General features: G+C 44.7%; 5 non-coding genes across 5 annotated transcripts; all 5 read left to right on the top strand.

The window, feature by feature from the left end:
• Window positions 1–805: 805 nt before the first annotated feature.
• Window positions 806–996, top strand: LOC130349643 (U2 spliceosomal RNA). Its single transcript, XR_008886924.1, has one exon. It is a non-coding gene; the product is annotated as a U2 spliceosomal RNA (small nuclear RNA).
• Window positions 997–3,085: 2,089 nt separating this feature from the next.
• Window positions 3,086–3,276, top strand: LOC130349642 (U2 spliceosomal RNA). The gene has a single exon (XR_008886923.1). It is a non-coding gene; the product is annotated as a U2 spliceosomal RNA (small nuclear RNA).
• Window positions 3,277–5,374: 2,098 nt separating this feature from the next.
• On the top strand, window positions 5,375–5,565 carry LOC130349641 (U2 spliceosomal RNA). The gene has a single exon (XR_008886922.1). It is a non-coding gene; the product is annotated as a U2 spliceosomal RNA (small nuclear RNA).
• A 6,898-nt stretch (window positions 5,566–12,463) lies between these two features.
• On the top strand, window positions 12,464–12,659 carry LOC130349685 (U2 spliceosomal RNA). The gene has a single exon (XR_008886962.1). It is a non-coding gene; the product is annotated as a U2 spliceosomal RNA (small nuclear RNA).
• A 2,092-nt stretch (window positions 12,660–14,751) lies between these two features.
• Window positions 14,752–14,942, top strand: LOC130349640 (U2 spliceosomal RNA). The gene has a single exon (XR_008886921.1). It is a non-coding gene; the product is annotated as a U2 spliceosomal RNA (small nuclear RNA).
• The last annotated feature ends 1,202 nt before the right edge of the window (window positions 14,943–16,144 follow it).

Here is a 16,144-nt window from a genome sequence, read left to right as displayed (position 1 = left end):
CCCAGGAGCCTTAGCACTGTGCTGTGATGTCACTCAATACCACTGACATCACTAGGTGTAAACAACATCTCTCCTTTGCTGTGTATGTGACTATGGAGCTGTTTGGTGATGTCGTCTATTACGGCCTTCATAGAAGCAACAGGAGATTGTTGCATCCATCTTGAACCCTCAGAACTACAGTGCTATGATGTCACTCACTTCCACAGGCCTTGCAGAGTGTAAACAACAACAACCCAGCTTTGTTGTGTATGTAACCAAAGGGATTTGTGATGTCACCTAGAACCTTCACAGCAGCGACAGCTTTATGAGGAGCATCAGCACTGCTCTGCCTGAGCAGAACCATCACCGCCATAGGTTGTCAAATAACCCGGATTTAACCCACACAGGTAAGTCCAATGGGGTGCAGGCATGTCCTCTATGCTTACAGCTTCCCGTGGGTGTTGGTTTGATACCGTTTGGGGACAGCCAAGGAGGCATCTGCAGGCAACAAAGGTAGGTGTGTGCTTGTGTGTGTGTTTCCTATGCAGATCCTAAGCCCAGTGTCACATGCAAGTAGGAGGAGTAAGAAGGGTTCCTGGCAAATCCGGGTTATGGATTGCATTTAAAAAGGCCCCGTGGGAGTGCAATGGGCCCCTGTCTTGCTGCTTAGCAATAATGGTATGGGTTTAGGTTCTGCTGTGTGTACTGGTGGTTGACTGCCCCCCAGCCCAGAGTGTGCATGGAAAATTGTCTGGCAGCCTCCCTGACAGCAAGCAGTGATAGTGCCCATGAAGGGGACCTTGTTGGGCCCGCCCCTTTCACGGTTATCGCTTCTCGGCCTTTTGGCTAAGATCAAGTGTAGTATCTGTTCTTATCAGTTTAATATCTGATACGTCCCCTATCTGGGGACCATATATTAAATGGATTTTTGAGAACGGGGGCCGATTTCGAAGCTTGCTTCCGTCGCCCTATGCATTGACCCGATATGGCAGTATCTTCGGGTACAGTGCACCACCCCCTTACAGGGTTAAAAAGAAAGATTCCTACTTTCATTGCTACCTGCTTGCTGGCTAGCCAGCTAGCCAGCCCTGTGGGCCTTGCTGCTGCTGCAGCCAAAAAACAAAAGGTGGTGCTGCTGCTGCTTCTGCTGCTTCTGCTTCTGCTTGTGTCTGGCCCCTGTTGGAGCGTCCAGGCACAGGACTTCTGCTGCTGCTGACTAAATGGCCTCCTTAATTGGATCATTTGAGTAGCCAGCACACCTGTGCAGGTAGGGCATGACATGATAGGCAGCTGCCTTGATAGCGGGTGGGTGCTGAATGTTCCTAATTGACAAAATAAGATTAATGCTTATGAAGAAATATAAAATCTCATCCCTTCCCCAATATCGCGCCACACCCCTACCCCTTAATTCCCTGGTTGAACGTGATGGACATATGTCTTTTTTCGACCGTACTAACTATGTAACTATGTAACATAACATGGGGGGGGGGGGGGGGTCTCCTGGCTGTTCACACAGGTGTGTCATTGCTGTACATTGACCATGCATTGCTTCTGTGGTATTGCAAAGGCAAAGACAAATGCTTCCAGCCATCCATTGCACTAATGGATTGGTCATCAGCTGGCTGTCTATGTCCCGCATCAATATAGACCAAAGTACAGAGGGTTAGGCTATGCTATTGTGCACCTACCTGATGCATCAGAAGGTGCGAGGCCCTTGCTAAATTCTGTGCACAGACTTTGAGATCTATGCTTTAGACTGTATCTAAACCTGCTCCAACATGGACTGACATTCTGGCCTACTTTCAGCCGATGCGACTTGTCTGTCGCTGAACAGTCGCTTTTTATGTATTCAGCACCTATGTATAATGTTGTAAAAATGCTCTAGAAGCTAAAGTCGCAGAAATGTCACACATATTTGGCCTGCAACTTTCTGTGCGACAAATTCAGACAGGAAAAATCAGTATAAATCCTTAGAAAATTATCCCCCAGTGTCTCCATCTGCTGGCGGTATTGAATAAGCATTGCTGCACTGATGGGGTATGCATTAGACGAAAAAAAAGAAGAAAAAGAAGAATAATACGCCCAGAAAAGAGGCGAAAAGGAGAAAAACGTAAAAAAACGTGAAAAAAAAGTAAGAGGAAGAGAAGGGAAAAAAAGGTGGAAATGGGTTTAAAAGTGATTTCGGCGGAGAAATATATATATATATATATATATATATATATATATATATATATGCGCACACACACACATAGATATAAACGTATTCTCCGTTGAGATATTGCAGCCGCTGCTGTGTCCAGGCCCAGGAGCCTTAGCACTGTGCTGTGATGTCACTCAATACCACTGACATCACTAGGTGTAAACAACATCTCTCCTTTGCTGTGTATGTGACTATGGAGCTGTTTGGTGATGTCGTCTATTACGGCCTTCATAGAAGCAACAGGAGATTGTTGCATCCATCTTGAACCCTCAGAACTACAGTGCTATGATGTCACTCACTTCCACAGGCCTTGCAGAGTGTAAACAACAACAACCCAGCTTTGTTGTGTATGTAACCAAAGGGATTTGTGATGTCACCTAGAACCTTCACAGCAGCGACAGCTTTATGAGGAGCATCAGCACTGCTCTGCCTGAGCAGAACCATCACCGCCATAGGTTGTCAAATAACCCGGATTTAACCCACACAGGTAAGTCCAATGGGGTGCAGGCATGTCCTCTATGCTTACAGCTTCCCGTGGGTGTTGGTTTGATACCGTTTGGGGACAGCCAAGGAGGCATCTGCAGGCAACAAAGGTAGGTGTGTGCTTGTGTGTGTGTTTCCTATGCAGATCCTAAGCCCAGTGTCACATGCAAGTAGGAGGAGTAAGAAGGGTTCCTGGCAAATCCGGGTTATGGATTGCATTTAAAAAGGCCCCGTGGGAGTGCAATGGGCCCCTGTCTTGCTGCTTAGCAATAATGGTATGGGTTTAGGTTCTGCTGTGTGTACTGGTGGTTGACTGCCCCCCAGCCCAGAGTGTGCATGGAAAATTGTCTGGCAGCCTCCCTGACAGCAAGCAGTGATAGTGCCCATGAAGGGGACCTTGTTGGGCCCGCCCCTTTCACGGTTATCGCTTCTCGGCCTTTTGGCTAAGATCAAGTGTAGTATCTGTTCTTATCAGTTTAATATCTGATACGTCCCCTATCTGGGGACCATATATTAAATGGATTTTTGAGAACGGGGGCCGATTTCGAAGCTTGCTTCCGTCGCCCTATGCATTGACCCGATATGGCAGTATCTTCGGGTACAGTGCACCACCCCCTTACAGGGTTAAAAAGAAAGATTCCTACTTTCATTGCTACCTGCTTGCTGGCTAGCCAGCTAGCCAGCCCTGTGGGCCTTGCTGCTGCTGCAGCCAAAAAACAAAAGGTGGTGCTGCTGCTGCTTCTGCTGCTTCTGCTGCTTCTGCTTCTGCTTGTGTCTGGCCCCTGTTGGAGCGTCCAGGCACAGGACTTCTGCTGCTGCTGACTAAATGGCCTCCTTAATTGGATCATTTGAGTAGCCAGCACACCTGTGCAGGTAGGGCATGACATGATAGGCAGCTGCCTTGATAGCGGGTGGGTGCTGAATGTTCCTAATTGACAAAATAAGATTAATGCTTATGAAGAAATATAAAATCTCATCCCTTCCCCAATATCGCGCCACACCCCTACCCCTTAATTCCCTGGTTGAACGTGATGGACATATGTCTTTTTTCGACCGTACTAACTATGTAACTATGTAACATAACATGGGGGGGGGGGGGGGGTCTCCTGGCTGTTCACACAGGTGTGTCATTGCTGTACATTGACCATGCATTGCTTCTGTGGTATTGCAAAGGCAAAGACAAATGCTTCCAGCCATCCATTGCACTAATGGATTGGTCATCAGCTGGCTGTCTATGTCCCGCATCAATATAGACCAAAGTACAGAGGGTTAGGCTATGCTATTGTGCACCTACCTGATGCATCAGAAGGTGCGAGGCCCTTGCTAAATTCTGTGCACAGACTTTGAGATCTATGCTTTAGACTGTATCTAAACCTGCTCCAACATGGACTGACATTCTGGCCTACTTTCAGCCGATGCGACTTGTCTGTCGCTGAACAGTCGCTTTTTATGTATTCAGCACCTATGTATAATGTTGTAAAAATGCTCTAGAAGCTAAAGTCGCAGAAATGTCACACATATTTGGCCTGCAACTTTCTGTGCGACAAATTCAGACAGGAAAAATCAGTATAAATCCTTAGAAAATTATCCCCCAGTGTCTCATCTGCTGGCGGTATTGAATAAGCATTGCTGCACTGATGGGGTATGCATTAGACGAAAAAAAAGAAGAAAAAGAAGAATAATACGCCCAGAAAAGAGGCGAAAAGGAGAAAAACGTAAAAAAACGTGAAAAAAAAGTAAGAGGAAGAGAAGGGAAAAAAAGGTGGAAATGGGTTTAAAAGTGATTTCGGCGGAGAATATATATATATATATATATATATATATATATATATATATATATGCGCACACACACACATAGATATAAACGTATTCTCCGTTGAGATATTGCAGCCGCTGCTGTGTCCAGGCCCAGGAGCCTTAGCACTGTGCTGTGATGTCACTCAATACCACTGACATCACTAGGTGTAAACAACATCTCTCCTTTGCTGTGTATGTGACTATGGAGCTGTTTGGTGATGTCGTCTATTACGGCCTTCATAGAAGCAACAGGAGATTGTTGCATCCATCTTGAACCCTCAGAACTACAGTGCTATGATGTCACTCACTTCCACAGGCCTTGCAGAGTGTAAACAACAACAACCCAGCTTTGTTGTGTATGTAACCAAAGGGATTTGTGATGTCACCTAGAACCTTCACAGCAGCGACAGCTTTATGAGGAGCATCAGCACTGCTCTGCCTGAGCAGAACCATCACCGCCATAGGTTGTCAAATAACCCGGATTTAACCCACACAGGTAAGTCCAATGGGGTGCAGGCATGTCCTCTATGCTTACAGCTTCCCGTGGGTGTTGGTTTGATACCGTTTGGGGACAGCCAAGGAGGCATCTGCAGGCAACAAAGGTAGGTGTGTGCTTGTGTGTGTGTTTCCTATGCAGATCCTAAGCCCAGTGTCACATGCAAGTAGGAGGAGTAAGAAGGGTTCCTGGCAAATCCGGGTTATGGATTGCATTTAAAAAGGCCCCGTGGGAGTGCAATGGGCCCCTGTCTTGCTGCTTAGCAATAATGGTATGGGTTTAGGTTCTGCTGTGTGTACTGGTGGTTGACTGCCCCCCAGCCCAGAGTGTGCATGGAAAATTGTCTGGCAGCCTCCCTGACAGCAAGCAGTGATAGTGCCCATGAAGGGGACCTTGTTGGGCCCGCCCCTTTCACGGTTATCGCTTCTCGGCCTTTTGGCTAAGATCAAGTGTAGTATCTGTTCTTATCAGTTTAATATCTGATACGTCCCCTATCTGGGGACCATATATTAAATGGATTTTTGAGAACGGGGGCCGATTTCGAAGCTTGCTTCCGTCGCCCTATGCATTGACCCGATATGGCAGTATCTTCGGGTACAGTGCACCACCCCCTTACAGGGTTAAAAAGAAAGATTCCTACTTTCATTGCTACCTGCTTGCTGGCTAGCCAGCTAGCCAGCCCTGTGGGCCTTGCTGCTGCTGCAGCCAAAAAACAAAAGGTGGTGCTGCTGCTGCTTCTGCTTGCTGCTTCTGCTGCTTCTGCTTCTGCTTGTGTCTGGCCCCTGTTGGAGCGTCCAGGCACAGGACTTCTGCTGCTGCTGACTAAATGGCCTCCTTAATTGGATCATTTGAGTAGCCAGCACACCTGTGCAGGTAGGGCATGACATGATAGGCAGCTGCCTTGATAGCGGGTGGGTGCTGAATGTTCCTAATTGACAAAATAAGATTAATGCTTATGAAGAAATATAAAATCTCATCCCTTCCCCAATATCGCGCCACACCCCTACCCCTTAATTCCCTGGTTGAACGTGATGGACATATGTCTTTTTTCGACCGTACTAACTATGTAACTATGTAACATAACATGGGGGGGGGGGGGGGGGGGTCTCCTGGCTGTTCACACAGGTGTGTCATTGCTGTACATTGACCATGCATTGCTTCTGTGGTATTGCAAAGGCAAAGACAAATGCTTCCAGCCATCCATTGCACTAATGGATTGGTCATCAGCTGGCTGTCTATGTCCCGCATCAATATAGACCAAAGTACAGAGGGTTAGGCTATGCTATTGTGCACCTACCTGATGCATCAGAAGGTGCGAGGCCCTTGCTAAATTCTGTGCACAGACTTTGAGATCTATGCTTTAGACTGTATCTAAACCTGCTCCAACATGGACTGACATTCTGGCCTACTTTCAGCCGATGCGACTTGTCTGTCGCTGAACAGTCGCTTTTTATGTATTCAGCACCTATGTATAATGTTGTAAAAATGCTCTAGAAGCTAAAGTCGCAGAAATGTCACACATATTTGGCCTGCAACTTTCTGTGCGACAAATTCAGACAGGAAAAATCAGTATAAATCCTTAGAAAATTATCCCCCAGTGTCTCCATCTGCTGGCGGTATTGAATAAGCATTGCTGCACTGATGGGGTATGCATTAGACGAAAAAAAAGAAGAAAAAGAAGAATAATACGCCCAGAAAAGAGGCGAAAAGGAGAAAAACGTAAAAAAACGTGAAAAAAAAGTAAGAGGAAGAGAAGGGAAAAAAAGGTGGAAATGGGTTTAAAAGTGATTTCGGCGGAGAAATATATATATATATATATATATATATATATATATATATATATATGCGCACACACACACATAGATATAAACGTATTCTCCGTTGAGATATTGCAGCCGCTGCTGTGTCCAGGCCCAGGAGCCTTAGCACTGTGCTGTGATGTCACTCAATACCACTGACATCACTAGGTGTAAACAACATCTCTCCTTTGCTGTGTATGTGACTATGGAGCTGTTTGGTGATGTCGTCTATTACGGCCTTCATAGAAGCAACAGGAGATTGTTGCATCCATCTTGAACCCTCAGAACTACAGTGCTATGATGTCACTCACTTCCACAGGCCTTGCAGAGTGTAAACAACAACAACCCAGCTTTGTTGTGTATGTAACCAAAGGGATTTGTGATGTCACCTAGAACCTTCACAGCAGCGACAGCTTTATGAGGAGCATCAGCACTGCTCTGCCTGAGCAGAACCATCACCGCCATAGGTTGTCAAATAACCCGGATTTAACCCACACAGGTAAGTCCAATGGGGTGCAGGCATGTCCTCTATGCTTACAGCTTCCCGTGGGTGTTAGTTTGATACCGTTTGGGGACAGCCAAGGAGGCATCTGCAGGCAACAAAGGTAGGTGTGTGCTTGTGTGTGTGTTTCCTATGCAGATCCTAAGCCCAGTGTCACATGCAAGTAGGAGGAGTAAGAAGGGTTCCTGGCAAATCCGGGTTATGGATTGCATTTAAAAAGGCCCCGTGGGAGTGCAATGGGCCCCTGTCTTGCTGCTTAGCAATAATGGTATGGGTTTAGGTTCTGCTGTGTGTACTGGTGGTTGACTGCCCCCCAGCCCAGAGTGTGCATGGAAAATTGTCTGGCAGCCTCCCTGACAGCAAGCAGTGATAGTGCCCATGAAGGGGACCTTGTTGGGCCCGCCCCTTTCACGGTTATCGCTTCTCGGCCTTTTGGCTAAGATCAAGAGGTGCGAGGTGGATTGCAGGAGCTATCCCTTGCGGGGGCTACTGTGAATTGTGCGATAATGGCTTTCCAGAGCCGAATTAATTACCTGAAAGATGGAGAGACCAGGATAAAGAATGGATTTCGTGTGGATATCCTTGAAAGTGCATTGGACAAGTTCAGCTTGGAACATCTTGTGAAGAACATCTTCCTAAAGACCTTGCTGGTGAAAAAGCAGGATATTCTATGTCTGCAGCAGCATGGGAGAGCTTCATATGTCCTTGTGCTTGAATCTCACAGCGCCTGTCAGAATCTGCACTACCAATTAAAGTCCAAGCTGAATTCACCTGAGCTGGATGGACTTACCTTCACTGTGTTATACACTGCAGGAGAGACAAACCTGGTGGTGTTCATGTACAATCCGTATGTGAATCTGGCTGACATTGGGCGCTTTCTCCAGAGATATTGCTCTGAGGTGAAAGGAGGAGAGAAAATCTTCAATACAGAGGATCTCTGGACTGGTAAATACAAGTTCCGTGTGAAGTTTAGAGCTGATCCTGATGGAATTGAGGGCATGCAACATCCGCCCTCCAGCTTTACAATTGGCAGAGACAGAGGCTACCTGTTTTATAACAACATGCCGGAATTTTGCAGAAAATGCAGGAGCTTTGGCCACAGACAGGATGCTTGCACTTCACCATCTGTGCAGTTCTGTGGTCGCTGCGGCAAAGCTGGACATACCTCAGGAGGTTGCACGGAGGAGGTGGTGTGCAATCTCTGCGGGCAACGTGGACATGTGTTCAAAGACTGTCTGTACAGGTCCAGAACTTGGGCGGAGGTCGCTGCATCATCTTGTGACCAGGCTGCTGCTGCTGCTGCTGCTATTGCTGCCACACCCGAGGCTGGATCCAAACCTGTGGACACTATTCAGACTGCGGATCCTGTTCCTGTTGCTGTTACTGTTGGGTCTGTTCAGACTGCAGTCTCTGCAGTTAAAAAGAAAGAGACTGTAAAACCTGCTGCTGTAAAGCCAGATGTTATCCAGCGGAAAGTTGGTGGCAGTGAACCCCGTGCTGTCCCTGCTGTCACCATGGGGGCGGTGGAGTCGGTGGTCGCTGTCACTGAGTCGGACTTTGCCGAGTCAGATATGGAGCAGGGATCATCTGTGGCTACACTTGCAAGAGACTGGTCAGAGGAAATGGAGGTTGAAGACTTGAAAAAAAAGAGAAAGAAAGATCCTGTTGTCTCAGATGTGAACAGTGGCCAAACAAAACGGTTACTGGTTGCACCATCTCAAGTAATCCAGGAACTTACATCTCCTGAGTCTGAGGCAGCAACTCCTGAAAAGGGTTAAATGGCTACCATCAGCATTGCCTCGCTTAATGCGAGAGGAATAAAGAGTCCTGCAAGGAGGGCTGCTTTTTTTTCATTTTTGTCAACTTTGAATGCAAGAATTTTTCTAATTCAAGAATGTGGAATTTATCATCACATGAATTATGAATACCTGAGAACTGACTGGATATATGGCCCATCTATCTGGTCAGGTGACAACTCAAACAAGAACTCTGGAGTTGGAATACTTTTTAAGGGCCAGGACTTTAACATCATGTCCTTTGTGGAAATTGTGCCTGGGAGGGCATTGCTTGTGAATGTACAATATAATGGAGTGGAGTTGAGGATTATTAACATCTATGCCTCCCCTGTTAAAGAAGAAAGATCCTCCCTCCTAGAGATTGTGCAGTTGTATTTGCATGGAGCTACCTCTCTTGTCTTGGGAGGAGATTTTAACTGTGTGTTGCCTGATGAGAGGAGAGTCTCTGGGTCTGTGAGAAAAGACAAGACTGAAGTGCAGCTGAAGAATCTAATTCAGGACAACAGATTGCAAGATGCCTGGAGAAGTCAAAACCCATCTGACCCTGGTTACACCTGGGAAAGTAACATCTATAAATCCAGAATTGACTTTGTCCTTATTTCTGAAAATATAAAAATAAATAATGCTAAACTCACAGATAATGTCTTGTCTGACCACAAACTTCTCTCTGTGGAAATTTACTTACCTGATGTCATCAAAGGGAAAGGTGTTTGGAGACTGAACTCACAGCTCCTAGAAGATGAAATCATAAAGAGAGACTTTGTTATTTATTATAAAAAACTAAAAAATCTCCAACAGCGGTTTGCATCAATGCTGGACTGGTGGGAGCATGCAAAGGCCAAAATAAAAGAATTTTTTATGCGTGCTGGTGTGAACAAAGCCAAGGAGAAGCAAAGGTGGTTTAAAAGACTAAACACAAAACTGCAAACCTGTTACCAGCTGAGGAGCATTGGTGTGAACATGGATGATACAATTGTAAAGGTGAAAGAGGAGATAAAGAAAGCTGTGGAAGGAAAAGGTAAAGAAATTATTTATAATGCAAAAGTGGAACATATGGAAAAAAATGAGACTTGCTCACGCTTCTTTTTAAAGAAACTTGTTGAAAAGAAAGAATTAATAAAAAATCTTGATGGTGAGACTACTAAAGATGGACTTTTAAATAAAGCACACAGTTTTTATCATGATCTTTTTAGTGAAAAACACATTGACTCTGACTTTTTACCCGAAGTAATGGACTCTGTGCAATATTGTCTGAGTGATCAGGACAAAGATGTTTTGTGCAATAGTGTGAATATGGCTGAAGTGGAAAGTGCAGTAAAGAGTTTTTTAAAAGGGAAAACTCCTGGATCTGATGGATTACAAATAGAATTTTACCTGTCTTTTTGGGAAATTTTAAAGTCTGATTTTTATGCTGTTCTTAAAGAGGTTTTTAACTGTGAGAAGCTGCCTGAGTCCTGGAGGAGTGGTGTGGTGACTTTGTTGTACAAGAAAGGAGACAAGACAAAGCTAGAAAATTGGAGACCAATCACTCTACTCAATGTGGACTATAAAATTTTTGCAAAAATCTTGGTCAACCGCATGAAGCTAGTGATTGAGACGGTGATCCACCCTGACCAAGTATGTGGTGTCCCAGGGCATGCAGTGTGGGAGCATCTCAATGTCATCAGAGATGCCATCTGGTACCAGCAGGAGCGCCAACAGAAGCTTGCAGTGTTATCTCTTGATTTTATGAAAGCATATGACAGAGTTTCCCACCAGCATTTATGGACTGTTTTAAAAAAGATGGGTTTTCCAGAGAGTTTTATCAAGCATGTTGCACTTTTATACAATGACTGCTTTAGCAAAATTTTAGTCAATGGGTTTTTATCTGAAGATGTTTTACTGAGTTCGGGCGTTAAGCAAGGATGCCCTTTGTCACCGCTGCTATTTATATGTGCAATAGAACCCCTACTGGCTATGCTGAGAAAGGACAAGGTGATCAGAGGGGTCCCCATACCAGGGGGTAATGGACAGTTTACGAAAACCCTTGCATATATGGATGATGTGACCATTTTATGTGACTCAGAAGTATCTGTCAGAAGAGCCTTGATGAAGACTGAATTTTTTTGCCAAGCATCTGCTTTTAAACTAAATATTGCTAAATGTGAATGTTTGGGGATTGGGAAGTGGTCAAATACAGACATCCCCCAACTAAAGATCCAGAGTGAGAAAATAAAGGTTTTAGGAGTGGTTTTTAATGCAAAAAATGATGGAGAGGAGAGTTGGAACATTATTAAAGAAAAGGTACAGAAAAAAATTGACTTTTGGAAGCTTAGGAAACTATCAATTGAAGGGAAGCTTTTAATTATACGTTCCTTGCTTTTACCTGTTTTATTGTACCTTAACACAGTGTTTCCTCCATCAGAGACTGTTCTTAAAAACCTGCAAAAACAATTTTTTCATTTTATCTGGAGTTCAAGGATGGAAAAACTCAAGAGAGACATTATGTACAAGCTGCACAAAAATGGAGGTAAAAACGTTCCTAATCTTAAAAATTTTTTATACCTGAAGTTTTTTAGCATGTGTTTTAAGACTGTTTTATCCTCTAAACAATGGACATTTTATCTAAAGTATGCTGCTGGTGATATATTTAGAAAAAGAAAATGGATTCACCTACCTCAGACATCCCCTGTTTTAATCATACCTCCAAAGCACTATATGGTTTTAGAGAAAGTGATTCGTCTGTATAACTTGAAAGACATGGACATTGAGATTCTCAAGCATCCCAAAAGAATAGAGATGGAGCTCAGGAGATCGGAGCAAACCTCTGGGATTTTAAACTTCTCTAAAACAAAATGTGACAGAGTGTGGAGGATGGTTAATGCACCGTATCTGGAGAATTGCAATAAAGATCTTGCATGGTCAATAGCACATGAGTGTGTACCTACCAGACACTTTCAGCACAGACGGGGATTGTGCAATACTTCAAGATGTCCAAGAGGAAGCTGTGGAGGAGAAGAGACAGTCTTACATGTGTTTTGGAACTGTTTTTATGCTCAAGAGGTGTGGAAAAGTGTGGCGAGTCTTTTAATGTTTCTTACCGGTCTAAAGACTTTTAATCATGAAGTTGTTTTATTCGGGAATTTTACGAGTCAAAATAAAGATACAGAGAGAGTGATATGGACTGTTGTGAATACCGTCAAGAATGCCTTATGGAAGTCTCGCAATATTTTGGTTTTCCAGAAAGACTTGATTAGTGAAAGTGACTGTTTTAAACTTGCACTGAGTGATCTTTTTGTCTACTATTTATTGGACAAAAAGAGACTGGGGGCCCAGAAAGCTAATTCACTTTGGCACTTTAGTCTTTGGAATGCAATAATGTGATATGTAATATGATGCATTTTGAATAGTAGTGAAAGTTTACTTGTATGTATTTCTTGTTTTTGCACTTTACTAATAAAAACGTAAAAAAAAATCTGTTCTTATCAGTTTAATATCTGATACGTCCCCTATCTGGGGACCATATATTAAATGGATTTTTGAGAACGGGGGCCGATTTCGAAGCTTGCTTCCGTCGCCCTATGCATTGACCCGATATGGCAGTATCTTCGGGTACAGTGCACCACCCCCTTACAGGGTTAAAAAGAAAGATTCCTACTTTCATTGCTACCTGCTTGCTGGCTAGCCAGCTAGCCAGCCCTGTGGGCCTTGCTGCTGCTGCAGCCAAAAAACAAAAGGTGGTGCTGCTGCTGCTTCTGCTGCTTCTGCTTCTGCTTGTGTCTGGCCCCTGTTGGAGCGTCCAGGCACAGGACTTCTGCTGCTGCTGACTAAATGGCCTCCTTAATTGGATCATTTGAGTAGCCAGCACACCTGTGCAGGTAGGGCATGACATGATAGGCAGCTGCCTTGATAGCGGGTGGGTGCTGAATGTTCCTAATTGACAAAATAAGATTAATGCTTATGAAGAAATATAAAATCTCATCCCTTCCCCAATATCGCGCCACACCCCTACCCCTTAATTCCCTGGTTGAACGTGATGGACATATGTCTTTTTTCGACCGTACTAACTATGTAACTATGTAACATAACATGGGGGGGGGGGGGGGGGGGTCTCCTGGCTGTTCACACAGGTGTGTCATTGCTGTACATTGACCATGCATTGCTTCTGTGGTATTGCAAAGGCAAAGACAAATGCTTCCAGCCATCCATTGCACTAATGGATTGGTCATCAGCTGGCTGTCTATGTCCCGCATCAATATAGACCAAAGTACAGAGGGTTAGGCTATGCTATTGTGCACCTACCTGATGCATCAGAAGGTGCGAGGCCCTTGCTAAATTCTGTGCACAGACTTTGAGATCTATGCTTTAGACTGTATCTAAACCTGCTCCAACATGGACTGACATTCTGGCCTACTTTCAGCCGATGCGACTTGTCTGTCGCTGAACAGTCGCTTTTTATGTATTCAGCACCTATGTATAATGTTGTAAAAATGCTCTAGAAGCTAAAGTCGCAGAAATGTCACACATATTTGGCCTGCAACTTTCTGTGCGACAAATTCAGACAGGAAAAATCAGTATAAATCCTTAGAAAATTATCCCCCAGTGTCTCCATCTGCTGGCGGTATTGAATAAGCATTGCTGCACTGATGGGGTATGCATTAGACGAAAAAAAAGAAGAAAAAGAAGAATAATACGCCCAGAAAAGAGGCGAAAAGGAGAAAAACGTAAAAAAACGTGAAAAAAAAGTAAGAGGAAGAGAAGGGAAAAAAAGGTGGAAATGGGTTTAAAAGTGATTTCGGCGGAGAAATATATATATATATATATATATATATATATATATATATATATGCGCACACACACACATAGATATAAACGTATTCTCCGTTGAGATATTGCAGCCGCTGCTGTGTCCAGGCCCAGGAGCCTTAGCACTGTGCTGTGATGTCACTCAATACCACTGACATCACTAGGTGTAAACAACATCTCTCCTTTGCTGTGTATGTGACTATGGAGCTGTTTGGTGATGTCGTCTATTACGGCCTTCATAGAAGCAACAGGAGATTGTTGCATCCATCTTGAACCCTCAGAACTACAGTGCTATGATGTCACTCACTTCCACAGGCCTTGCAGAGTGTAAACAACAACAACCCAGCTTTGTTGTGTATGTAACCAAAGGGATTTGTGATGTCACCTAGAACCTTCACAGCAGCGACAGCTTTATGAGGAGCATCAGCACTGCTCTGCCTGAGCAGAACCATCACCGCCATAGGTTGTCAAATAACCCGGATTTAACCCACACAGGTAAGTCCAATGGGGTGCAGGCATGTCCTCTATGCTTACAGCTTCCCGTGGGTGTTGGTTTGATACCGTTTGGGGACAGCCAAGGAGGCATCTGCAGGCAACAAAGGTAGGTGTGTGCTTGTGTGTGTGTTTCCTATGCAGATCCTAAGCCCAGTGTCACATGCAAGTAGGAGGAGTAAGAAGGGTTCCTGGCAAATCCGGGTTATGGATTGCATTTAAAAAGGCCCCGTGGGAGTGCAATGGGCCCCTGTCTTGCTGCTTAGCAATAATGGTATGGGTTTAGGTTCTGCTGTGTGTACTGGTGGTTGACTGCCCCCCAGCCCAAAGTGTGCATGGAAAATTGTCTGGCAGCCTCCCTGACAGCAAGCAGTGATAGTGCCCATGAAGGGGACCTTGTTGGGCCCGCCCCTTTCACGGTTATCGCTTCTCGGCCTTTTGGCTAAGATCAAGTGTAGTATCTGTTCTTATCAGTTTAATATCTGATACGTCCCCTATCTGGGGACCATATATTAAATGGATTTTTGAGAACGGGGGCCGATTTCGAAGCTTGCTTCCGTCGCCCTATGCATTGACCCGATATGGCAGTATCTTCGGGTACAGTGCACCACCCCCTTACAGGGTTAAAAAGAAAGATTCCTACTTTCATTGCTACCTGCTTGCTGGCTAGCCAGCTAGCCAGCCCTGTGGGCCTTGCTGCTGCTGCAGCCAAAAAACAAAAGGTGGTGCTGCTGCTGCTTCTGCTGCTTCTGCTTCTGCTTGTGTCTGGCCCCTGTTGGAGCGTCCAGGCACAGGACTTCTGCTGCTGCTGACTAAATGGCCTCCTTAATTGGATCATTTGAGTAGCCAGCACACCTGTGCAGGTAGGGCATGACATGATAGGCAGCTGCCTTGATAGCGGGTGGGTGCTGAATGTTCCTAATTGACAAAATAAGATTAATGCTTATGAAGAAATATAAAATCTCATCCCTTCCCCAATATCGCGCCACACCCCTACCCCTTAATTCCCTGGTTGAACGTGATGGACATATGTCTTTTTTCGACCGTACTAACTATGTAACTATGTAACATAACATGGGGGGGGGGGGGGGGGGGTCTCCTGGCTGTTCACACAGGTGTGTCATTGCTGTACATTGACCATGCATTGCTTCTGTGGTATTGCAAAGGCAAAGACAAATGCTTCCAGCCATCCATTGCACTAATGGATTGGTCATCAGCTGGCTGTCTATGTCCCGCATCAATATAGACCAAAGTACAGAGGGTTAGGCTATGCTATTGTGCACCTACCTGATGCATCAGAAGGTGCGAGGCCCTTGCTAAATTCTGTGCACAGACTTTGAGATCTATGCTTTAGACTGTATCTAAACCTGCTCCAACATGGACTGACATTCTGGCCTACTTTCAGCCGATGCGACTTGTCTGTCGCTGAACAGTCGCTTTTTATGTATTCAGCACCTATGTATAATGTTGTAAAAATGCTCTAGAAGCTAAAGTCGCAGAAATGTCACACATATTTGGCCTGCAACTTTCTGTGCGACAAATTCAGACAGGAAAAATCAGTATAAATCCTTAGAAAATTATCCCCCAGTGTCTCCATCTGCTGGCGGTATTGAATAAGCATTGCTGCACTGATGGGGTATGCATTAGACGAAAAAAAAGAAGAAAAAGAAGAATAATACGCCCAGAAAAGAGGCGAAAAGGAGAAAAACGTAAAAAAACGTGAAAAAAAAGTAAGAGGAAGAGAAGGGAAAAAAAGGTGGAAATGGGTTTAAAAGTGATTTCGGCGGAGAAATATATATATATATATATATATAT

The sequence above is a fragment of the Hyla sarda genome, unplaced genomic scaffold (assembly GCF_029499605.1).
Source record: "Hyla sarda isolate aHylSar1 unplaced genomic scaffold, aHylSar1.hap1 scaffold_920, whole genome shotgun sequence".
In the NCBI taxonomy this organism is placed as follows: domain Eukaryota; kingdom Metazoa; phylum Chordata; class Amphibia; order Anura; family Hylidae; genus Hyla; species Hyla sarda.
Note: the sequence above shows the minus strand (reverse complement) of the source record. Positions and strands in the feature narration are given on the sequence as shown.